This window comes from Dromiciops gliroides, chromosome 4 (assembly GCF_019393635.1).
Source record: "Dromiciops gliroides isolate mDroGli1 chromosome 4, mDroGli1.pri, whole genome shotgun sequence".
Taxonomy (NCBI): Eukaryota; Metazoa; Chordata; class Mammalia; order Microbiotheria; family Microbiotheriidae; genus Dromiciops; species Dromiciops gliroides.
In genome coordinates, this window is record NC_057864.1 from 219316724 (window position 1) to 219343822 (window position 27099).

At 38.7% G+C, this 27099-nt stretch overlaps 1 protein-coding gene across 7 annotated transcripts in view; it reads left to right on the plus strand.

Annotated features, from left to right (window-relative positions):
* The window catches only part of RBFOX3 (RNA binding fox-1 homolog 3), a 983769-nt gene that overhangs the window by 692083 nt on the left and 264587 nt on the right, over positions 1-27099 (plus strand). For 6 of the 7 annotated variants that reach the window (XM_043964755.1, XM_043964756.1, XM_043964759.1 and 3 more), the window contains one exon: positions 20640-20678. The exons of the other annotated variant lie outside the window; for it this stretch is intronic. The gene's annotated coding sequence lies outside the window, so the exon portion shown is untranslated. The remainder of the gene's footprint in view (positions 1-20639; positions 20679-27099) is intronic. 7 annotated transcript variants of the gene reach the window in all.

Genomic DNA, 27099 nt, shown 5'->3' on the forward strand with positions numbered 1-27099 from the left:
ACCTAACTAACCCATGATGACATCTTTAAAATAGGGTTAAGGTGTAGGAGGAATAGACTGAGGGAGAGGGAAGGGGAGAGATGGTCTGGGAGAGGTAATTCACATGAAGGAAATAAGAAAAAAGCTTATGGAGGGGAGGGGAAGAGGAGGAAGGAGTGGGGGAGTGAGTGAACTTTAATTGGCTCAAAGAGAGACTAACATACATATTCAAGTAGGTATAGTAATATATTTTTGCCCTGAGGGAGGGGAGGGAGATAAGGGGTCAGGGAGAAGAGAGGAAGGAAGGAAGGGCAGATTGGGAGAGAGAGCAGTAAAAAGCAAAACATTTTTGAGGAAGGTGAAGATGTTCTGCATTACTGCACAAGTATGACATATTGAATTGCTTGATTTCATAGGGAGGGTTGATAAGAGAGGGAGAAAGAAAAATTTAGAACACAGAATTAGTTCAAAGACCTTAATCTCATCACAGTGGGCTCAAAGAGGGAATAACATTCACACCCAAGTGGGAGGAGTAATCTATTTAACCCTACAGGAAAGTAGGAGGGGAAGAGGTTAAGGAGGGAAGGGTGGAAAAAGGGAGTGCAGAATTGTGGAGGGGACAGTCAGAAGTAAAACACTTTTGAGGAGGATTAGGTTAAAAGAAGATAGAAAATAGAGTAAATATCATGGGAAGGGAATAGGATGGAAGGAAATAGTTATGATGATTGATTATAATGGCAAAATGTATGGTACCTACTTTGCTGGGCTATTATGAAGAAAATTCTTTGTCAAGTTTGAGGTACTATATACAGGTTATGATGAACAGGATACTATCAGAAAAACCTGGAAATACCTACATGAACTGAAGCAGAGTGAAATGTACTATACACAAAATAACAGTAATAGGGTAAGATGATCTGCTGGGAAGCATGTGGTTATTTTCAGCAAGGCAAGGATCCAATATAACCCTGAAGGACTTATGAAAATTGCAATCCATCTACAGAGAAAGAACTGATAGTATCTGAAAACAGATGGAAACACATTTTTTAAAAATATTTTTTTGACAATTCCTTAATCTGAAGTTTTGTTTTTTAACTGTTTTCTCTCACAGCCCCTAGCTAGAGTGGAAATGTTTTCCATGACTACTCACATATAACTTATTTTGAATTGCTTGAGTTCTTGTGGGTGTGGGTGGAAAGGGAGGGAAGAAGAGAAGTTGGAACACAAAATTTTAAAAAATTGATGTCAAAATTTGTTTTTACATATATTTTGGAAAATCAAATTCTATTCAAATACTGTATGTATTGTTGGGGCAGCTAGGTGACATAGTGGATAGAGCACTGGCCCTGGAGTCAAGAGGACCTGAGTTCAAATCTCACCTCAGGCATTTACTAGCTGTGTGACCCTGGACAAATCACTTAACCCCAATGGCCTTAAACATCCAGGGCCATCTCCATTCATCCTGATATATATCTTGCCACTGGACCTACATAGCCCTGGAGGAGAATGTAAGGTTGGTGACCTCCCTAACTTAAATGCAATTCAGTGTAAGACATGACATCACCTCCCTGATGTCATGATCCTCTTCAACAATAGAGGACAAACACCAACAACAGCATGTATTGTTAAATCCAGTAGATGTGTTGGTTGGTTTTGCTGAACTATCCTTTTTTCTTTCTTTTGAATTTTTTAAAAATATATGGCTTATTTGGTAGGAAAAGGGAGAGGGACTTCAGAAATGAAAATGATATAAAATAAGATTGATAATGAAAGTTATCAATTTAGAAAATCTAATAAAAGTATTGCTAGACTAGTATATGTGGGGAGGTTCCATAGGCAATGTCAAATGCCATAGTGAAATCCAGATACTGTTGCCCTTTCATGATAACCTTTTAGACAAGATGAATAAGTGATGAGAAGATAAAGGTTTAGTAAAGTTGCTTTTGAAATTAGTAAAAATTATTGCACTCCAAAACTCCCCCCAAAATTCATGGATTGATGTCAACATGAAGAAAAATGTGTTGTAGAGTATCATGGAGTTCTATCCTGATGACTTTTTGTTTTTGTTTTTGTTTTTTTTTAGTGAGGCAGGTGGGGTTAAGTGACTTGCCCAGGGTCACACAGCTAGTAAATGTTAAGTGTCTGAGGCCGGATTTGAACTCAGGTACTCCTGACTCCAGGGCCGGTGCTCTATCCACTGTGCCATCTAGCTGCCCCTACAACTTTTTTTTTTTAAATCAGTGACTAAGATGAATCCATAGTTGGCCTACTTTATTAAATTAAATTAAACTGGTAGGAATAACTGACATAGTAAATGACAGAATCTGTTTTCAAAAAAATCTTTACAACCTAAAGTGATATGTTGAATCCAATACAATTGAATATAAAGTCCTACACCTGACTTCAGAAAATTAATTGCCTACGTACAGGATAAAGGATAATCAATAGTTCATATGAAAAAAGACCTAGGGTTCTTAATAGACCATATGCTAAATTTAACAGTGTGGTGTTGCAACCAAAAAAGCTAATATAATCTTGGATATGTATGTATGTGTATATATACATACATATTTATACATAGAGAGATTAGATAGATATAGATATTATACATTGGATATATATAGGTCTATTATATATAATGTTTTATATTATATGTTATTTAATTATATATTATGGAAACTGTGACAGGTAAAACTAAATGTGTGTGGTCACCCTACCTGTCCTGTGTGGGAAAAGCTAACTAGGAGAACAGTTTAACAGTTTAGATATTAAACATTTATTAAAATATATTAGAGGTTAACAAAGAGAGAACAAATGTCTCTAAAAAAATTGGAAAACCTAACCTACCCTCCAGGAGCAATCAGAGCTCCACCTCTCATGAGGTTCCAACCACCAACTCCCAAAAGCAACTTACCAAAACCAACTGCCTTATACACTGCTTTTCTCATACTCACTCAGCAGGGGTCCTCTGTTAATAATAATATTCTCACAATACTGTTATATTATATATTGATAATATACATAATATTATATATACATATATAATAGACCTGTGATGTCATTGTGGTTTGGTCTGAACCGCCTTGTGTGTTCATCGTACTAGTGCAGAATGCAGTCCCCTCTGTGCTTTTTCATTCTCGATGATCTTGCCCATGTTGCTCTGTTGACATAATATTCACCCAATGCAATTGAAGAATTCTTCCAGTTGTTTTAGTTCTTTGAGGAGTTCAGTGTAGCACCTGAGGTCTCTCATCTATTGTACTTCAGTCTCACAGTATAATTGTCCTGCCCCCTTTTCCAATTATGCATGTCCTTGTAACATAGAGTAGTATAGTAAGAGTCTTATGGTATCGTATAGAAAGATTCTTGGATTTTGAGTTAGAGGACATGAGTTTGAATTTTGGCTTGGTTGTATACTGTGTCTGTTGTTTGTCCTTCATTTTGAAGAGGACTAATGACAACCCTGGGTGATATCTTGATTCTTTATTTTTTAAGTGAGGCAGAGTTGCATAAAGTTGTCAGCATCACTGACTTGTCCAGAGTCATCAAAGTCCAGTGTCAGAAGTCAGGACAACTGGTGATGGTCTGGGATACAGTAGTTGACCTTGGTGTCTTCAATGTCTGACCAAGCTGGAAGCACTCCACTGCACACACTTCAGCTGCCTTCATGTCCATTGGAACAAATTGTTCTCATCTACCCATTCCACCATTTTATCTACTTTATGACAGACCTAACAATCCAGAAGTCTTCACATTCTTGGGGTAGACATCCTCCTAACTCACTGAAGGGTTTGAAGTCTGTTGATTACCTTCAACATGATTTAACCTATCAGCCAAGATGGTTTTACTGGGGTGTGGCTATCAGTGAAAGTTGGGTGAAGATGGACACCAAAGGTAGATGAGTAGCCCTGAAAAGGGCTCAACAAGCCCTCATACCAGCAGTGATAGTCCTCACTGAACACTACTTAAGTGATCTCAGTTAAGTCACTAACCTCTCTGGACTTTCTTCATGTGTAAAGTTATGGACTTGGTCTCAGTGATCTCCAGTGTTTCTTTTACCCAGGGATGTGCTGGAGCCAGTTCATACTGGCTCCCAAGAGCTGGTTGTTAAATTTTTAATGTGCAGAATCTTTTCAATTTTGCATAATCAAAAATCATCTATTTTTCATTTTGTATTGCTCTCTATATCTTCTTTAGTCCTAATTTCTTCCTCTGTCCATAAATCTGACAGATAAACTATTCCATAATCTCTTAATTTGCTTATGGCATACAATGTATAATTGTATCATAACCTATGAGACCAATTTGGTAAAATGAAGTCTTAAACGGCATTAATAGCAAATGTCCGGGGCAGCTAGGTGGTGCAGTGGATAGAGCACCGGCCCTGGAGTCAGGAGGACCTGAGTTCAAATCTGGCCTCGGACACTTAACACTTAACACTTAACTAGCTGTGAACCCCAATTGCCTCACCAAAAAAAAAAAAAGTGTCCATAAAAAGAAAGATGGTATATTCACTGTACTTGGTCCTGGTCAGACAGGAACCCATGAAAACCTAAGGTCAGGGACTGCATCATTCTGGTGTTTGTATCTCTATCTACTGTATATGGTAGGTGCTTAGTGAATATTTACTGGGTTGAATTGAATGAACTGAATTTAAGTAACTGATAGATTGTCATGTAGAAAGGGATTACATATCTTTTGTTTGGACCCAGAGGAGAGTGGTAGTAGTGGGGATGGGGGTGGTACTAGTAGTAGTAGTAGTAGTAGTAGTAGTAGTAATAGTAAATACCAATAACTGGAATTTCTAAAGCCATTTGTGGTATACAACATGTTTATTTGTTTGACATATTTGAGCTAAGCATGGTGTTATTATTATTTACAAAAGTAGTAAAAGTTATATAAATATAGTATTTTAAGGTTTGCTAAGCACTTTTAAATACATTATTTCATTTTTCCCCACAATAACTCTGTGAGGTAAGGGCTATTATTATCTCCATTTCATAGATGAAGGAAGTGAGTCTTAGAGAGGTTGGGATTTTCTACTCATTAAAATACCTTTTAATTAACAGAGGCTGAATTCAAACACAACTTCTAGACTTTAAAAACCATTGTCTCTCCCATTACATTATAAATTTTGGGTTGAAATAAGGAGAAAGCTTCCTAACAATTAGAACATAAGTTCTTAACTTCTGCTATGTCATGGACTTCTTTGGAAATGTTGGGGAGTATAATGGATCCCTTCTCAGAATGTTGTTTTTAAATATATATCATAAAATATATAGGATTACAAAATAAGCCAGTTATATTGAAATATAGCTATCAAAATATTTTAAGACAAGTTTATGAACCCCAGGTTAAGAATCCCTGAAGGAAAGGTATCCAGAAGTTAAGTGGACTCACTTAGGGGGTAGTAAGTTTCCATGACTATAGGTCTTTAAACAGAGGTCTCTTAGATATGTGGTAGAGACAATATATACTTTGTGTAGAAAGTAGATTAGATGACCTTTTAGTTCCTTTCTGACTCTGATATTATATGATTCCTTAGTGAGCTAAGTTAACACATTAACCGAATGGTTAGAAGAGTATGATGTACAAAACCATACTATATGAGGAATGGTCCAATACTGTAACCCCTAGTAGTTTTTCATTGAAAAAAAATATCTTCAGCATGGAACATAAGACCTATGGGTTTTTTTGTTTTGTTTTGTTTTGTTTGTCCTGTTTTACTAATAGATCAACCAATCAATCAGAATATACTTTTCAGTTCTGATTTAGGCCCAATGTTGTACTAGGCATTAGTTTGGTATGAAGGAGTATATGTAAAGTATAGAGTGTGATCTCTGCCTTCAAGCAATTCACACTTGGGCTGCAGAAACAAGATAAATACACAAGAAGAAATTACAGAATTTCAGTAGACCAGAGCAGTACCTAGGAATTTTGTGCCCAGGGCAATCATGCTCATTTGCGGCAAAAAGTAAAGGAAAAAGACTCAGGATATCAGAATGAGGCCACAGTTAGGGATCCTAGCATAAGAGACAGGAAAGGGGAAAGGAGGAAGAAACAAGGCAGTATAGTAGAAGAAGAAACTCAACAACTCATCTCTCACTTTCCTATTTGAAGTAACTGTTTTATTATTGGTTAAGCCCTCTTGTTTCTATCTATCTGAAGGTTTTCAAATGAAACTTCACAACCTTCTAAATTTTGCAGCCTTGAACAAAGCCTCAGTAGACCTTTCCTAGTTACAATTCTGTCCAAGATAGTATGTAATTAAATAGTCAACTACATGGGACAGATTATTAATGCTATATGAGTTCAAAGATATAAGGTATCAAGGTGAATGATTACAAAAACTGGAGAAAGGTTTTTGAGGGTGGCAGGGACACCCTCAGTCTAACTTTTCCAGACTGAGTAAAAGCAAGAGATAGAAGAGAGTCTGACTCTGATATGAGGCATGAGGAGGTATGATAAATGGTTTGCATGTTTTGTTTTGCCCCTGATTTCACTGAATTGAAGTTGAAACATTTCTCTTTTATATTCCCTTCTCTCCTCTGATGCTGACACCACCCTGGTGCAAGCCTTCACCTCATTCTTGGACTATTGCAATGGCCTTCTGCCTGATTTTCCTGCCTCATATCTCTCCCCTATTCTATTCATCCTCTATTCAGCTGCAAACATGATCATTTAAAGTGTGATTCTAGGCATATCCCTTCCATATAAAATCAACTCCAGTGGCTCCCTATTACCTCCATAATAAATATAAAGCCCTTCCTTCCACGGTACCTTTCTATCTTTCCAAGCTTCTTATGCCTTCTATTCTCAGGAATTCAGTGATACTGGCCTCACTGTTCCTTGCACCTAACTCATCATCTCTACTTCCTACATTTTCACCAGCTCTCTCCCACACCTGGAACCCTCTGAACCCTCTACTTCCTGCCTTTCCTGACTTCCTTCAAGTCTCAGCTAAAGTACCACCCTTTGCAAGGAAGCACTTTCCAGTCCTCTTTAATCTTAGTGCCTTCCCTCTGAGAAGATCTCAGATTTCTCAGGCTTATATCTTGTTTTTTACAGATTCATTTACAGGTTGTCTCCTCCCATTAGTTTGTGAGCTCCCTGAAAGCAGGAACTGGTGGGGGTTTTTTGCCTTTCTTTGTATTCCGTACTCTTAACACCCTGCCTGGCACATGGTAGACACATAATAAATGCTTGTTGACTTGCTCATCACTGGAGGAAAGCTGTATTTAAATTACCAAATAGTCTTTAGTTGCTATCTCAGAAAGCATTAGAACATTTGCCTCATGTTGTGTGCAGTGACCCCTGACTTACAGTAGTGAGCTATTTGTATCCCCAGTGCTTAGCACAGTGCCTGGTACATACTAGGTGCTTAATAACTACTTGTTGATTGATTGTTTTGTTATTTTCACTGTGGTAGAGGAAGCAGTAGTGGTCCAAGCACAGAAACTTTATTTAGCATTTTGGTTATCATGGGAATTTGCAAGGGTTTCTGTGTGCAGGTAATTTCACCCAGGAGCCCATATAATTCTCCATCTCTTAGAAGTTCACATTGCACAGACAAATTGCTTTCAGAGGGAACACTTGTTCTCTGGAAAACTATAATGCTACTATGTTTCTCAGCCATTCAAAACTTCAGTTCCACATCTTTGACACTAAAGCTGCTCTTTGGTCTTGATCCTATTCTAATGGTGTAGGGGGTTGCTTGTTTCAGGAGGAGGGGAGCATCATTTAAATGGATACAACCCTGCTGGCATTTCCGTCATCTTCATTTTCACACCACACAAAGTTGCTTTTTATTTACAAAAATTGTGCCCTTGGCCATCAGGTCTCTTCAGTAAGTACATAGGAAAATATTCAATAAGATATGTAGATGGAAACAAGTGGCCATGAATGTAACAAATGCTCTCTGCTCCAGAGAATTCATGATGAAACTTATCTTCCTCTTCTCAGTAGAGGATGGGGAGCTCTGGCTATGGAATGTGGGAGATAATCCATCTGTCCTTGTTTTAGTTCATTTTTGCCACAATATTTTAATTTTTGTTGTTACAAAGGAGGGTTCAGGGAAAAGGAGTTGTGGGAACCGAGGTGTGCTGGAATCAGCTCATGCTAGCTCACAGACTTAAATTTTCATGGAGCATTTACACCTTGAAACTCTGCAAATGTTACAAATCAGGGAATGATTTATCGTTTTCTTGCTTGTCAACTTAAACAAGTGATGGAGAAAATGTTAATAACACAGACAAAATCCAAAAGTGTGTTATGTGTAAATGTTTTCCATGGAGCCAGTTGTTAAGAATTTACCAAAACATCACTGCCAAGGGGGGTATTGATATGTCACCTGAACTCCTATCTCTCTTAAATGGTGGTCAACAGCCAGGACCTGACAAAACAAAAATGGAGGATATTGGGAAGAAACACTAGGCCACCACAGCCAAAATTCTACAAGTTTCTCAAAGACTTAACTCATCATTCACTCCCACACTCTGTTACTCACTGAACCATGAATTTCACAAAGGATAGGTCAGTTGGATAACTGAATGCCACATTAACCTAGATTAAATACTTCCTCTTCCTCAGCCTAGATTCAGGTGGAAGATCTAAAGCTCACTTCTAGGAGACAGCCCAGCTGTCTTCACACCCATTGCCAAGTGCAACAAGCATTTCATAATCACCTATTGTGTGCAAGCTACCATGCTAGGGCTTCAAAGACTACAACAAAATAGTGGGGTAAGCCATGGTCACAAAAAAGTCTAATACAGGACAAAATAAAGAGGTAGGAAGCACTGGCAATCAGAGATGAGGGTTGGGGATCACATCTCACGGGGCACCTGAGGTGATCTTGAAGAAAGACAAATATACTTAGAGGCAGAAATTGGGACAGAGCACACATATCCCAGGCAGGGGGGATGCCCTAGGCCCATGAGGCAGGAAATGGGGTAACAATGTGGGGGACAGCTAATAAGCCATCAAGACCTAGTCATTTATTTCAAAAAAAGACAGCATGAAATAAGGCTTAGCTAGATTATGAAGGTTGTTCAGTGCCAGATTCTTTTTATTCTTGTTTTAATGGAGAGCCACATAAAGTATTTGAACAGGGGCATGACATAGTCAGGGCAGAAACAAAAGATTTTCATTAGAAACAAAGATTCTTATTATTGTGCCTGTAGGGACCAATTTTTAATTGGGGAATGTTAGCTAGGCAGCTCACTGCAATATTGGGGCAAGGAAGGAGACAGACCACCTCCCTCAAAACAGAGCAGGATTTATTTAACAAGAACAAACTTAAAAAAACACAAACAAGAACAGTAAGATTAAGGAAAAGGAAATAAAATGGGGAAAGGGAAATAATACAACCTGAATAATACCACCGCCCAGGAATCAGCTGAGAACACACAGCAGCATTCTGCTGCCTTCCAGCTTCAAGCTAGAATGGCAGAAAAACCTCCCTTCTTCCCAGGCTGACCACACACAGCCCCAAGCCAATTGGCTGGCAGCTCTGACTGACAGTCACATGACTGCCCTGACTGGGCTTCCAGTCATGATAATTTTGCCAGGCCCATGTAGGCATCTGCAAGTGGTGATGATGTGAGGTGCCAGTGCCATGGCAACAGCTACAACCAGTGGGTGGAGCACCATGCTGTTTTCAGAGGCACTGGCCTGAGCCCCAGGCCAGTGCATGTGCCAGGGTTTTTTAAATTCTAGCCAAAAGATGGGGTCATAAAATCCTCAAATAACAATGAATTCTATACATGCCATAAGAAACAGATTTCAGAAAAACCTGGAAAGATTTACATGAATTGATGCTGAGTGAAATGAACAGAACCAGGAGAATATTGTACACAGTAACAGAAACATTATGTGATGATCAACTGTGATAGACTTAACTCTTTTAAATAATACAATGATACAAGACAATTCCAAGGGACTCATGATGGAAAATGCTCTCCACATTCAGAAAAAAAGAACTGTGGATTCTGAATGCAGATCGAACCATACTGTTTCTAGTTTGTTTTTTCTTTTTTGAAGTTTTTCCCATGTGTTCTGATTCTTCTTTCACAACATGACTAATGCAGAAATTTTTAATGTGATTATACATTGCTTTCTGTGTTGGAGTGGGGGAGGGTAGGGAGAGAGGGAGAAAATTTTGGAACTAAAAATCTTATAAAAACAAACGTTGAAAACTATCTTTACATGTAACTGGAAAATAATAAAATACTTTTATAATTTTAAAAAAAGAAACAAAGATTCTTATGAAAGAAACCTCAGACTTGATGTCACTCAACTCTCTCATTTCACAGATGAAACCAAGGTCCAGAGAAGTTAAATGATTTGTTCAAGGTACTCAATATCAAAACAGAAAAGTTCTTAGTATTCCTGGTTCTACAGTAACTACCTTTGTGATCTTGTACAAATCATTTAACCTTATTGGACCTCAGGCTCCTCTGCAAAATTAGGGAATTGGATCAGGTCATCTGTAAGGTACATTCCATCTCCAAAAATCTCTGTCAAAAATTATCACCCAGACATACAGCATCAGACTAGACTTTCCGCGCTAGATCAAGTACATATACAAAGAAGACCTGCCTTAAAGGCAGTGCAATTTTGAAAGTACCAAGAGATCAATTTTCAAAAAACCTGAAAGAAGAAAAGACACCAAAGTTTGGATAAAATAATGCATGTTATTATTACTGAAATCATTAGAGAAAATATCAGTAACTACCAGCCCATGTCTACTTTCTCAATTCTTTAAAATTTTTATTAAAATAATACATAAACATACCTGTTAATATGTATATATATATATATATGTTTGTGTGTGTGTGTGTGTGTGTGTGTGTGTGTGTATGAAGTGCATCCTTAAAGCAGGTTTAAGAAAGGAATAGGCAAACTTTCATAATAGGCAGCTAGTTGGTCCAATGGATAGAATTCTAGGCCTGAAGTCAGGAACACTCATTTTTCTGAGTTCAAATATGCCCTCAAACACTTACTAGCTATGCACCCCTGAGCAAGTCACTTAACCCTGTTTGCCTCAGTTTTCTCATCTCTAAAATGAACCATAGAAGGAAATGGCAAACCACTCCAATATCTTCCGAAGAAAACCCCAAATGAGGTCACAAAGAGTCAGACGTGACAGAAAACGACTGAACAACAAAAGTAATATTCTAGGACTGATTACATCTTCACAATTACATGATTGACTAAAAAGATGACCATACAAGATCTCACTGTACTTGTTATTTGGTGATTCTAAGGAACATTTGATTCAGTTTCTCCTTATAACAGAATGTGTATTGTGTATGTGTGTGTGCATGTGTATGTGTGTGTGTGTGTGTGTGTTTAGTGTCCCACTGCCATGTTCTGGTTCTTAGAATAAAATATTTTTATTGCCCATCATCTTCAATCATTTCCCATGAGCCCCCATTTAGCTAGAATTGATGTTACATATTAACACAAGGACATGTGCTTAAAATAATAATAATAGTAAAAAGATTAGCAATAAAAGCTAAGAAGTTCCTAAAATGTTTCCCAAACTTCCAAGTTGTGAATCTTTTTGGCTTAGTTTCCTTCACTGGCATATTAGCCTCTATGCACAAGAAAAAATGGACATGCAAGTCCACTTTCTAAGCACTCACTGATGCTGCTACATCAGCAAGCTATAGCAACCTGGGGCTGGGTAAATGGATGTTAGCAAATTGTCCAACAATAAAATCCATGTTAGCAACTTGTCCAACTTAAAATCCAGGAGCCTTGGGGCCAGAAAGGCATTGCATCCCAGCACCAGATCTGGAGACTTTGAGGTCTTATAATGATGACTTCTCAAGATGGGAATTACAGCCAGGAGGATGTTGGTAGCTATTGTTTCGCAGCACAAAAGAGTTAGACTTAGTTGCAAGACAGCTTCATGCCTCCACTTATATTTTCCTCTTCTCTCTTCCAACACTTCAGTCAAATCTTTCTGTATCCTATTTCTTTCATGAGAATTCATGCCTTACTTCTCATCAGAAGTGCTGGAAATGCTCCCTTCCAAGCAGAATCTGGGATCACCACCTGCTTAGTTCCACACAGGCGTGTAGTTTCCAGTGACATGTCCTCCCTACATATGAATGAATAGAGGTAGATACATGGTGAGTGCAAATGGGCTTCAGTATATTACTAATAAAGAATTCTATTCTAAGAGGAAGCACAGTACAGTAAAAAGATGCTAGATTTAGAATCACAGGATTTGGGTTTGATTCTTGTCTCTACCACTTTGGTTTAACTCGTTTCTCTACCATTTTCTACCAGAGATAGCTTCAGCAAATTATTTAACCTCTCTAAGCTTCAATTACCTCATCTATAGAATGAGGCAGCCAGACTAGACAGCCTCTAACATCCCTTCCAGCTCAAAAAACTATTATCCTATGAAATGTAGCATTAAATCAGTACCAAATAAATGTAGGATTAGAAGAGGAAGTGGACCAGTCATGTAGTAAGAGAAGCATAACAGATGGACAACCTGTGCATTCCATTGTTACCTACATAATGTTAAAAAATGCATAATGATTGGTCCTTCCATGAAAGACTTATGCAAGAATGTAGACAAGATTCACAAAGGATGAGACATAGTAGTTGGATTGCAATGTGACCCAATGTAAATATTACCAACATTGATGAGATCACAAATCCATCAAATTATTGAAATGGGAGATGTATTTTTGAAAGCTAGCATTACACACACAAATACATATATACATGCAAATATTTACATGTTTAGATATGTGTTTAAAGATAACATGTAATAAGATAAAAATCCAAAAATTAAAGAAGACAAGAATTAAGATAATGGATTTAAAAGACAGAGTTGGTTGACTTTTAGTTATTCTTGCCAGTAAGAATGAAAAGAAGCACAGATAATACAAAATTATGGCAACTCCAAAATCATTTTATTTGGCTCTATCATAGGCAGAGACATATAAAATGATAAACACGTGCTCACTCTTCTCCAAGCCTTCCTAATTATACCTGAGGGAGGGCAGCAAAATGTTCCTAGGTTACCCTAGTAAATCTGCAAAGCAGAAAATCCACACCTAGGTAAGTGAGAATCAAGGAGGTGGATTCCTTTGACATACTTCGCCTCCTTAAGAGTTGCCTAGTTCTTTTCTATGGGATATTCTATTTACTGAAGAGTGAAAGAAGGTTTTATGGATAGAATAGAAAATGAGTTGGTAACTTTTTGAACATGAAATATTCAGTCACTCTAGGTTAGGAGTTATTAACCCGGAGTCCATGAATTTGTGTGTAGGTAGGTAGGTAGATAGATAGATAGATAGATAGATAGATAGATAGATAGATAGATAGATAGATAGATGATAGATATGGTTTCTTTTGTAATCCTACCTATTTTATTTTACACATTTTAAAACGTTATTTTAAGATTTTCATATACCGCACAAGATATCAATGATATATAGTAGGGTAAGAGCCCCTGTTCCAGTTGAAATTAGCATGAGAAACCAGCCAATATCCTAGGAAGAGAAATACAGAGAAAGGCCCCAAAGAACAAGAATATCAAGTGGGTGGGGCTGAAAATATGTATGGGGAGGGTGGTCAGAAGGGCACATTGATCAATTAATTGAGTTTGACTCAATTTCTTGATGAAATTACTTGATGTTTGGGAATTACTCCAGAAACTGGACCCTCAGATCACTCTACTTTGCATCTGCTGCCCTGCCAGATTTCAACTCCTTACAACAAGATGCCCCTATGCCAAGTACTTCCTGGTGTCTTATCCCTCCCCCCCACCACCTTTTCCACTTCCTTTTGTGTGTTTTCTCCCCCTTTAGATTATAAGATCATTGAGGGCAGGGACTGTCTTTCTTTTTATTAATTATATCTCACAATGTCATAGGCACTTCATATTTATTGGATTGGATTAGGTATAAGTATTTGGTTATTACCAAATACACTAAGACATAATGGTGATATTGGGAGGACTTGTGACCTGGATGGGGGGCTTGCTCACCCAATGAATTGAAGACTCACCATGAATCTTGTAAAATAAAAAGAGATCAGGAGAGAGGAATATATGGACGGGAGACAGATTCTCTATGGAAAAATCTGTCTCACTGGAGTAAGAGAAGACCTGGTCTTTTGTATCTTTACCAAAAAAATGGGAGGGAGGGCAAGATAACTGTGAGGGGATCTTTGAATAATGGGGTATCAGTAGGCTATGCAGTATCCATCCATATCCTGCATATCATCTTGCAGACCTTGATATTGCTTATTAGCATACCAGAGTCATGCTCACCCACACCATATTCCTGAGGTGGTTTCCCTTGGGAATTTTTTAGGAATTCCTTGGAGTTTGGGATCTTTAGGTTTCTTGGGGTCCCACTGCATTCCCATAACAGTAAGATCCTTTAAGACTCTGATTGGTCACCTACCCAACTCAATTCTGAAGCTGGACTTACATAGCCATGTGCTTCTGCTGCAAACTGAGAACATTCAGGAGAAGAGTAATTTCCTATCTCTCCTTCCCTCCCTCCCTCCATTATACTACCCTAGAAGTACAAGATGAAAGGTGAAGAGGGAGTTCTCAATATCTAATTTCTCCCATATGTGGCTTTTTTCTCCCTCAACCAATTGGAGCTCCCTAACTCTGCTTTTAAACTCTTACTGAAGCTAATGCCAACCTGGGGGCACATCCACTATCTCTGCCTATTCTTAAATTTCCTGGACTAGTTGTATGCAAATGAGCCAATTAGAGTCTGAAAGAAGACATACTCTTGCACTTCATTATCTCTACTAAAGCCCCTTACCTCTTACAGTTTCAACTAGTGGACTGTGAGGACTGAATTGATCAGGGTTCCCCTGATCAGCAATACTTCACAATATATTGGTTGTAGTTTGAAAGAATAAATTGGGGAACATCCAGGGAATTGTATGTAACCAGGTACATGTGGGAAGGATGAGTCCCTGACTAGCTGTAAAATTTTGGTATGATATTTTGGGATGCAACAGCAAATAGACATTTACAAAGAGACCCAGTCTCACTGCTCAAAATAGTAGTTCAAATCTAAGACTTTCCAAGGTAGAGGTTTATCTTATATCCAAGAAATAGAGAACTACCTTGCTTTTCAGGACTATCACTGCCCTCAAAGAGCTCCCTTGAGAAAAGTTTGTAGTTTGAAAGACTTGAGCTTGGGGTGAGGTTGGGAAATATGGAGATCCTTTAAGCTTGGTAAATGTGTCTAGCTCTGTTTGAGCTTTGCTGAAGGGTTTCACCACAAGAGCACTAATGGAAGTCAGCACCACTGGCCTAATGAGATGTGCTCCTCCATGACTCTGATTCATTGAGGCAAAAATTCCCATAATTGATTATCCCGCTGAGCAGCTGAGAGCAGTGTTTGCTAACACTGAGACTGAGAATCAGCTCCAGTTTCCTCAACATGAGACAAGCTTCCTCCTGACTGTCTGAGCATGCTCAGAGTGATGTCCTCAGTAGGGTCCACAGAGAAGGAATGAATGGACCATAGGCATCTTTTCCTCTCTACCCCTCCTCAGGATAGGGTAAGTGTATGTTAGGGTGGGGACTATGGCAGCAAGGGATATAGACTTGGGTGGGGAAAAGGAGGAGTCAATTACCATCTCCAAAAAGGCAAAGAATGTTCACATTCCATCTCTTGCCTCTCTCTGTTCCTGCTCAGGATGGGCAGCTCAGCTATGTGCTCACAAGTCTCTCAATGATGTGTGCTACTCCACAAAAGATGAAGTTTCTTCAGTTTGCAACAAAATGCTTCCCTCTTTTCTCTGCAGAGATGGAGAACTGTGGTTTGTGGAGTGTTAGATATGCCATGAGACTCCATTCATGTTTTGACTAGTTTTGCTGAACTGCTTTTCCCCTGCATTTAAAAAGTATTTGTTTCAAGGGTTGGCTCATTGGGTAGAAGGGAAGAGAGAAATATATTCAAAATGAACAGGATGTGAAAATCAAATATATCAAATAGTTGTTGTTGTTGTTTTAATTATGGTGATTGAATTGAATTGGCCCTTGAGAAGCTCTCATCTCCATAATGTAAGCATCACAAGGGCACTTTTCAACATCTTCCTCTTTGTATCACCTCATCACCTAGCACAGTATCCTACACATAATTCTTTTGAGTTGAATTAAATGAAACCATCAAGTACATTAAATACCAGGACAGCCTAAAAAGAGTAATTGTGGGGTCTCTATTTTGAAGATTTTAGGAAAATGAGGTAAATACCCACTATCAGGGGACAAAGTTAGGATTTGGGTTCCTAGACAGGCAAGAAACTAAAGCAAAAAGATCTCCTGAGATTTATTCTAACTTCATGAGTCTCTGAAACACTAGAAGATCTGTGGGATTGAGATGTTTAACATTCTTTGAGTTTCCTCATGTTGGACTGAGGAGAAATAATTCCCTGGCTTTCTGCAGCTGGATTATCAAAATGTTTGCTTTGAACAAATATCATGATAAATATATTCTCACCCCTCAGGGACCATTGAAAGGATCCAAGGGAAAATAAGAACCACTGAAAGGGAGCATGGGAAAGCATTGGAAGAATACAGTTGGGGAAGCTTCTCTGGCTCTTTTCCACTATTCCCCAAAGTAAGGATGAGGTCAGCTTCAGCAGTCCATTATAGAATAGCGTCCTTCTTGATGGAAAGCTATACTAGGATATGCAGAGAAATAAAAGAAAGACTAGATAGAAAATTAGAGAGATGTAGGAGCGGGGGTGGGGGTGGGGTAGCTTATGTTGTTTAAGGGGAAGGGAGCAGATGAAACCACTGGGTTTAGGAAGCAGAATCCCAGTTATTTAGAGCTGTAAGGCCTGTTGTTATTGTTGTTGTTGTTTGTTTGTTGTTGTTGTTGTTGTTGTTGTTGTTTGTTGTTGTTCAGTCACGTCTGACTCTTTGTGACCCTGTGGACCCTAGTACTCTTCTGTCTTCTGCTATCTCCCAAAGTCTATCCAAGCTCATGTTCATTGCTGGAGCCATTATAGTTGTCCTTTGCTCTTCCCCAGTAATGTGTTAGACTCTTTCTGACCTAAGATCTTAATACTGTCCATGGGGTTCTCTTGGAAAAGATACTAGATTGGTTTGCCATTTCCTTCTCCTGTGTATCACCTTTTGTCAGAACTCTCAACAAATGATCTGTCCATCTTAGGAAACCCTGCATGGCATAGCTTATAATTTCATTGAACTATGCAAGCCTCTCTTCTATAACAAGGCAGTGATCCAGGATGGGCTAGGGCACCTTTGAAATCATCTATTTCAAGCCCCATGTGCCCCATCTTAGAATTAAGGAAAAAGATGCAAAACTATGTGTCTAAGGTCACAAGGGTAATGATCAGAGCTCACATGTATATAACACCTTCAAGTAACAAGCAAGATTTGAATTCAAGTCCTCTGACTTGATACAGAGTTCTAGCTACTATACTATGCTACTTTCAGTATTGTTAAAGTAAAGAAACACTTTGGGGTCAGGAGTGAAAACAGAACTAGAAATGAACTACTATTTGAATTTAGAATTGTGGGAACATCGGCCTATAGCATCCTTCCTCCCACTATTTCTGTGATTCCCTCCCCTCAGGAAGTTGAAGTTCTCCCTTTCATATGTACATGAAGATGTGTCTTTAGATCCTATAATGAAAGGAGTTCTGAATTTCAAGTCAGGATACCTGGCTTTAAATCCTGAAAGTTACTTCACCTGTCTGAATCCCAGTTTCTCCACCTGTAAAGTGAATATATGTGTCTGTCTGTCTGTGTGTGTATATATATATATGTATATGTATATGTATATATACATATATATAATATGTATATTATATATGTATGTATAAAACATATAAAAATATGTGTGTATATACACATATCTGTATATAACTACATAAGTCAGGGGGTGATTGCAAGGGAAATACTTTTTTGAAATAATATTTTATTTCCCCAATTGCATGTAAAGACAATTTTTATCATACTTTTTAAAATTTTTTTATTTTTATTTTTATTTTTTTGAGTGAGGCAATTGGGGTTAAGTGACTTGCCCAGGGTCACACAGCTAGTAAGTGTTAAGTGTCTGAGGTTGGACTTGAACTCAGGTACTCCTGACTCCAGGGCCGCTGCTCTATCCACTGCGCCACCTAGCTGCCCCTTTATCATACATTTTTAAACATTTTGAGCTTGAAATTTTCTTCCTCCCTCCCTCAATTCTTCCTTCTCTCCCCTCCCCTCCCCACTCCCTGAGACAGTAATCAATTTGATATAGGTTATACATGTGTAATCATACAAAACATTTCCATATTAGCCATATTGTAAAAGAAGACACAGAACCAAAGAAAAAAACTATGCAAAAAAGAAAGTAAAAAATAGTATGCTTCAATCTGTATTCAGACTCCATCATTTCTTTCTCTGGAGGTGGATAGTATTTTTCATCATGAGACTTTTGGAATTGTCTTGGATCATTATATTGCTGAGAATAACTAAGTCATTCACAGTTGATCATCATACAATATAGCCATTACTGTGTACAATGCTCTCCTGGTTCTATTCATTTCACATAAATCTAGGTTTTTTTCTGAAATCATCCTTTTTTCTTTCTTTCTCTCTCTCTCTTTTTCTTTCTTTCTTTCTTTTTTTTGTGGGGCAATGAGGGTTAAGTGACTTGCCCAAGGTCACACCGCTAGTAAGTGTCAAGTATCTGAGGCTGGACTTGATCTCATGTCCTTCTGAATCCAAGGTCAGTGCTTTACTCTGCCACCTAGCTGCCCCCATCCTGCTTATTTATTATAGCATAATATTATTCCATTATAATCCTATACCACAACTTGTTCAACCATTCCCCAGTTGATGGGCATCCCTTCAATTTCCAATTTCTAATTCTTTGCCACTACAAAAAGAACTGCCGGGGCAGCTAGATGGCGCAGTGGATAGAGCACCAGCCCTGGAGTCAGGAGTACCTGAGTTCAAATCCGGCCTCAGACACTTAATACTTACTAGCTGTGTGACCCTAGGCAAGTCACTTAACCCCAATTGCCTCACTAAAAAAACAAAACAAAAAATACAAAAAGAACTGCTGTAAATATTTTTATACAAAGAGATCCTTTTCTATTTTTTTTACAATCTCTTTGGGATACAGACCTAGTAGTGGTGTTGCTGGATCAAAGGATATGCCATAGTTTTATAGTCCTTTGGGCATGGTTCCAAATTGCTCTCCAGAATGATTGGATCAGTTCACAATGCCACCAACAGTACATTAGTATCCCAGTTTTCCCACATCCAAGGGAAATATGTTTTAAAGCTTAAAGCCCTATCTGAATGTGTCAGTAGTGTTTTTGAGCAAGATAGAACTTGGACTCAAAGAAGGTGGGGTTTCAAATCCTATTTCTGATACTAGCTAAGAAACCCTGGGCAACTCACTTAATCTTTCAAAAACTTAGGCAACTTCACTACAAATCATCTACTGATTCAATTTAGTAAGCATTTATTAAATGACTACTATGTTCAGGGAACAAGGCATTAGAAATACAAAAACAAAAACCCCAGAAACAATACCTAACATTGATTAGGTTTACATTTACTTTACTTTCTACTGAGTAACAAGTAAAGACAGACAAGTATAAAGTATGTATAGATTAGTTTCTCATGGGATGATAGCATTTAGAAAAGGCTGTTTAGTGGCTTACACTTGCTCTGAGCAAGGGAGCTAGGGATTCTAAGAGTCTAAGGTAAGGAGGGAAAAACTTTCCAAGAATGAGAAACACCTTATGTGAAGGCATGAAGGTAGGAGATGAAATGTTGGGGAATAGCAAGTAAGCCAGTTCGGCTGTCATAGCAAATGTCTAAGTAATAGATAAATGGTGAACTGAAGTTGTGGAATCAATTTCTGAGTCAGTAGTTTCCCACAATGATGACATCACAGCTCCTTATCACATATTATTATTGTTGTTGTTGTTATCTTAGCAAACTATGAATGCCCTTCAATTACCCATACCACTGGTGTCAAGTTATAATACAGATAATTTAAAACAATAGGTGATCAAAAATCATTTGTTCAGATTTGAAGTTTATCATATGATTTTTATAGCAAGAGCAGTACATTTTATCTTTCTAATAATGTGTTTATTAAACCATATTAAAATTAATTGGTATTCTCCGAGTACACACTGACTAAGAGCCAGGGGAGTTAAGCCAGACATGTGTTGGGTGGCGGGAGGAATCCAGCTTGGAATTCAACATTAGCCATAGGCAGTCTGCAAACTAAATCCTTGACGTGTGGCTATCTTGTTATAGGCTGTAGAAGTGAGGGAGGAGAAACAAGTGGGAATCCCCCAGACTCTGGGGAAAAGAAAAGCAAAACAATGGAGCTTTCCCAGAGTTGGAAAGAAAATAAATTTGGAAAATCTAGATAATGGTTCCAAAATGTTGTTTTCCTTTGTCTATGCCTGTTAAGTAAAATGTCCACTTCCAGCCACACTTGAAATCCTGACAGCAGTGAGTTTAACCTAGGCAGGTTTCTGAGAACTCCTGGGGAGATAATACCTCCTGTTCCAAACTTGACTAGGCAGTGATCAAATAGCATCTCCAGCAACCAAGTTCATGATTACAGCCATTGATTGTAATTCTTTCTTCCTTCTCTTTCTTTTCTTAGAGTCCAGAGTGCCCCAGGGGAAAATTGGCTGAATCAAAGGTATAAAGACTTTCACTTTTGTTGTTTTTTGGAGGATTGTTTTTGACAGGTGTGATGTTGTACTTCTCTGAGATAATGAATTCCTAGAGTTTCTGGGATTCCCCATTCATTTCTGGGAGGAGAAGGTTGGGGGCAGAGCCAGAAGTCAGAGAAGATGGTATTTCTGAATCTCTCCATGAAATTTCCTCATTTCCCACCTGGCTCACATCTGGCATTTTCCAAGAAAGGCCTGGGAATTGGTAACCTGTAGGGGCAGAGCTGCCGAGGTAAATAAGGAAGGAATTAAAGGAGTTCCATTGGTCCTCCCCCCTGGCACCTTGCCTTACTTAGCCTTATTGGCACTGTGCCCCACTCAATGAGTGACTGGTCTGTATTCAGAATGGCATGTTCTCTGATCACATACAGATCCTAGTGTTCAGCTGGCAAGAGGGCAGGTCCCTTCCTTAACCATCAACAAAGTGCCAATGACTGTAATCATTGAATTGACTGAATTGTGACTAAGGTCTGGAGGTAGGAGTTGGCTAATAATAATAACTGATATTTTATAGTACTTGAAGGTTTGCTGAGAATTCTACATAAATTATTTTATTAGATCCTGACCTTAGAATTAGATGCTGCTATTATCGTCTATTATTGTGCTATTATTGTTTCATAAATGAGAAAATTGAGCCCCAGAAAGTATAAGTGGCTTACCTAGAATGCCACAGCTAGTGTCTAAGATAAGACTTGATCTTGGATATTCCTGACCTCAAGTTCAGCACAGTCCACTCCACTGTGCTACTTTGAACTGTCTAGGAAGCTTCTAACAAACTATAGCTTTCACCTTTTTCAACTTTCAATGGCCCATACATAGGTGGATGATCCACTTTATAAATGAGCTAACATAAATGCTTGCCTCAAAGCTAGCTTTTCCTTCTTGCTCAAAACACTTCTTCTAGACAGCCTCTCCTTGCCATCAATCTAATCCAACCCAACAAGCATTTATTAAGCACTTATGATATGCAAGACCCTATGCCAGGCACTGGGACTACAAAGAAAAACACGCATATGTAGGGAATTCAAACTGCTTTCAGTATTGGCCTGAACAAAACATTCAAGTGCTAAAAGGAAAAGTGAAATATAATGTGATCCTGAGCCAAGCTGACTTCTTTTTCAGTGATTTCTTTTGGATTAGCTGTGCTATGGTTCCTTATTTTGTCATGGATCATTGAGAGTTAACTATGTCGTACCGCTTGCTAAAGAAGGGCTCCCCACCCAGACAGTGTTTCCTGAAAGGCAGCCGCATTCTAGCCATCCAGATTGTGGGTTGGGGTTAACATTTTGGGTGATTTAGGCTGATTCACATGTGAATGAATTTCCATTAGATATATTCTGCTCAAGAGACATCATGGTAAATAGATAGCTGAACTTGGCAGCAGGAAGACCTGGGTTCAAGTTCTGTCTCAAGTTCAAGAATAAAATAATTTTCATTTGTTAAACCCTGTGATTTTATTGGTGGAAGTCATTGCCCTCTCAGTGTCTCCCCTAGAGGACTTGCTAAGATACAGATCTGCATTATTAGACAAGGTTGCTACAGCAGGAATTCCCACACTGATGAAGGTATAGGGATAAACCCTTCTCCCTAAATTTCTGCTCAACATTTTTATCAGTGATTTGGATGGAATTCTAGACAGCAGGTTTATCAGATCTCTGGATGAGCCAAAGCTAGAAAAAAAATATTTCAACAAGCTAGACAATATATTGAAACTGATAAGATAACATTTATTTGGTATAAATGTAAAAAGTCTTACATGGGTACAAAATATCAGCTGTAAAAGCACAATGTGGGAAATATATGCCCAAAAAGCAGTGCATGTGAAAAAAAGACTTAGAATTTCTAGTGGAATGAAAATTTGTTGTGGTTGCCAAAACAGCTAATAAAATCTTATGCTACATTAATCAGTGCCACATTTTAGAAAGGACAAGTGACAAAATGAAATATGTCCAAGATGGTGAGTGAAAGGGCTTATAATCATGCCAAATGATAGAACTGGGGCTGATTTCCTTCAAAAGATTTATGGAAGACATGGTGGTCTTCTTTAGTTATGTAAAGTAATATCACATAAACAAGTTGTTCTGCCTGGTCCCATAGAGCAGAATTAGGACCAGTGTATAGTTCAAGGAGGCAAATTTTACCTCAACACAAGAAAAAAAGCTTCTAAAAGTAGAATAGGTTCTCTCTTCTCCAGTCCCACAGTCAAACAGAACCAGATCTCCACAAGTGAGCCCAGTAATGAGCAAGTGACATAGACTACCATTCCATGCCCCTTCTACCTGGTCTAGCTAGAAGCAGGTGTCATGGACTGCCTTTCTCTTCTTCCACTCCATCTATGCCTGGCCCAGATCCTGTTAGCTCCCAGGAAGAATAAGTACTGGGTATAATATCCTAATTTCCCTGTTAACAAAACTAAGAAATATTTGGCTGTTGGATAACACCCACAGCTACAAAAGCTTTTTTTTTTTTCACTTACCCTATGTCCCACCAACTGATACTTTTTTTCCAGAGCTCACACAGCCAGAACAATTGTTATTGAGTAGTAGATACTAACAGAGTCCAAAAAGCATCAAAAGCCATCATTTTAATTCCTCCCTGACCTACCCCATCAACCCCAACTAAGCCATGGACCAAAAGCAGTGGAATAGAGCCAATTCATTCATGATCATTTCAAGAGCTGTAACTAGGGCAGGGTGTCTGGAGCTCTGTCCAGGGTGCTTAATTTAAAGGACACTGGCAGCACTTACAGTTCTTCAGCAGCACAAAAACAATAGAGTAGAGCACCATGTTTCACCTTCACATCCCATTCAGCCATCAAGCTGTCCATCCAGGCCATATTACTACCTGTCTGGCACTGCTGCCCTTTTCCCCCTGGTCTAACCTCTTTCACCATGGACCTCTATATTCTTCTTTGCCCCTAGTCTCTGGAAAAGTCAATCCACTTATTTGTGGAGCTCTGTTCTAGGGTCCAAACCATTTGATTGCTTCCTAAATTCAAATTAAACCATTAGTCCACAGTAGCGACTGGTTGATGCTAGATTACAAACTGTTTCACCTTCATATCCCATATATCCATCTTACCATTTGCCTGCCTCAACTGTTTTTTTTTCTTCACCTGGATCAGCACCCTCCACATTGGACCTTGAACTCTGAATGCTGGACCTCTGAACTCTTTATTCCTATTGCCTCAGGAAGTTAACCCATGTATTTTTGGAACTACTACCCTTGGGCCCAACCCCTTAGATAAGTGTCTGAATGAGTAAGTGCAAAATTGTTTAGTCCATGCTGTACTTCTACATCCCATCTAGCCCTGTAATGATCCAACTTTCCACCCAAACCATTTTACTACCTCTCTGTACATACCCTCTTAGCCTTCCTCTCCTCCTTCTTCTTTCTACCTTTCTTTTCCTGTCCACACTCCCATATGTGTTGTCTTTCCCTATTAGAATGTTAGCCCCTCAAGGGCAAGATTCTTCATATATTATATCGCCCATACTTAGCACAGTGTCTAGCAAAAAAAAATTTTTTGCAGGGCAATTGGGGTTAAGTGACTTGCCCAGGGTCATACAGCTAGTAAGTATCAAGTGTCTGAGGCCAGATTTGAACTCAGGTCCTCCTGAATCCAGGGCTGTTGCTTTGTCCACTGTGCCACCTAGCTGCCCCTAGCAAATATTTAATAAATGTTTTTATCCCATTCCCATTCATTCATATAGTTATAAATAGCTATACACACACACACACACACACACACATATATAGATATATATAAGATATATAAATCGTTGCTTATAATTGGGAGTGGCCTGGCATTGGAATCCTGGGATTTTTGTTTCTCCCCTAAACTAAGAATGAGATTCATGCTGCTTGTCCCTGTAACAAAAATTCCTACTTATAGATTTCATAATTTCTGATCCTATATGGCTTACTCAGCAAAATCACATAGGTCTTAGAAAGTGGGTAAGGAAGGCCCAATAGGTAGTTTGCTCAGCTAGTATGTCCTCAACATGTTTTTAGTTTGCTTGATGAAATCTTTGACTCGTGCTATCCTGGGTTATGCACAAAATAAGCTAGGTTTAGGGCATTTTGTACTATGTGGAAGCAAGAAAGTGAGAGAAAATGGGCACATAAACATGGATACTCATAAAGAAGGATCTCTGTGTTTGTGTACAAAAACTCTGCTGTGTTTTCCCCAGTGTATTAATTACAGTCAGTGAGCAGGCTTTTCCAAGTGTGTTAAAACTCAGGCAGAGTAATTTGTCATGCCCGTTTTGGTGAGCAAGAGGTGGGTCATGGTGCAGAGAGAAGGATGCAGATCTCTCTCACACCACAGCAACTCCACCTGCTTCTTGATGGCTAGTTCTGTCCAAGACTGGTGTCAGTGGATACACAGAGAACCAGCAAGGGTGAAAAGAGAAGAGACCAACATGGGCTTGTAATCCTTCACAAAGAAAGAGTGGTGAGAAAGTGCTATGTGAATGAAATGGTGTCTTATGTACAGCTACCTGCCTTCTGAACTTGTGTGTGTATGTGTGTGTGTAAAAGAGAGAAATAAAGAGACAGAAAAAGAAGTGAATATCTTAGTGAATTAATGAATAGTTATTGTTGATCTTTTAGACCACAGACAATAAATTCCATTCCTGGAATCTGTTGTCAACAACATTTGATGGAAGGGCAGAGAAATCTCAAAGAAGATGATTCCATAGATTTGCTATTTGAAGGGAAACTTCATCATGCCTGAAAAAAGAACCCCTGATTTATTTGTTCACCACATACCTAATATCCCACCTTCTGAGTTCCACAGTTACACTTGTATAACATCTCTGGAACTGCTGTGGTGTCATCTTGCTGACCTAGTTCATGGCAGGAGAGGGCCAGGTGACTGAATTGCAATGTCAAGAAATCCAGGTTCACTAGATTCTGTGGCGCGTAGGTGCCTGTTCTATCTATATTTCATGCATCTCCCATTTTAGTGATAGTCTCACTTATGTTCAACAAGCATTTATGAAGTGCCTGATGCATGCTAGGCCCTGTCCTGAGACATGGAAATTCAAAAATGAAGCATTCCCTGTCCTCAAAGTGTTCATTCTACTAGACACTATATAATGGTTAACATATATGGGCACTAAGGAAGCAATTTATATTAATCAGCAAACATTTATGAAACCTAGGCACTGGATGTAAAAATAATAAAAACAAAATAATTCCTGAACTCAAGGAACTTGCATTCTATCAGGGTGCTGAAAGACAGACAAGAAACAGAGAGACAGGACAGAGAGAGAGAGAGAGAGAGAGAGAGAGAGAGAGAGAGAGAGAGAGAGAGAGAGAGAGAGAGAGAGAGAGAGAGAGAGAATGAGAATAAATACAATACAAAATAATTTGGAGGAAGGTATTTGTTGGGGGAAGAGAGTTTACATCTTGGAACTATGGGCTGGAAAGCTGTGTCCTGGACCAAAGCCAGAGAAAAATCTCCATCTTTGTTCCACGCCACTAGCCAGAATTATTTTCACTTGCAGATGAACTAATGGGAAAGAGAGACAGAAGAAACAGCATTGCATAAGGCAGGGTCTTCATATTTCTTTGATCACATACCCCTAAAATTTTTTGAGCAGGCACCCTCACTATGTGTATATGTACTTCCTTGTAAATTATATACATGTACCACAGTATTAATAATTATGTACATTATTTAAAATTTACAAAGTAGACATTTTTAAAAATATGAGATGGGGATGAAATAATGTTTGATCCTAAAATTAATAGGGAATCACTGGAGGTTACTGAGTAAGGAAGTGCCCTAGTCAGAATTATGCTTTAGGAAAATCACTTTAGCAGCTATGTCAAAGATGAACTAGAATGGAGAAAGACTTGAGGCAAGGAGGCAAGTAAGAATGTCATTACAATACTTTAGACAAGAGATATGATGAGGCTCTGGATAAGGGTGGTGGCTGGGTCAGTAAAAAGAAAGGAACAAATGTGAGAGATGTTGTGGTGGGGAGCATGAGGAGTCAAGATGACAATAAATCTGTGAACCTGGGTAACTGGAAGTATGGTGGTGTCCTCAGAAGTTAGAGGGGAGTTTGGAAGGGAGGTTGGGCTGGGTTGTTGGGAAATAAGAGATAATCTAATGAGATCTGTGAAGAATGAAATACATCCATGCCTGCTCATTCTGTGCAGCTTTCTCTATCCCACCCAATAAAAAGGGGGGGGGAGTGAGGTTCTCACTTATCAGTCATTGCTTGGAGCTTCCCTCTAAGGAGTTACAGCTGCTGCTGAAAGATGGTTTGGAGAGGCAGAGGATGGGAATTCTGGGGGATTGGGACAAAATGTTTTCCAATGGCACCTGCAAAAGTACTGTTGTGAGTGCCCAGGTAGCAGATATGTTCTATA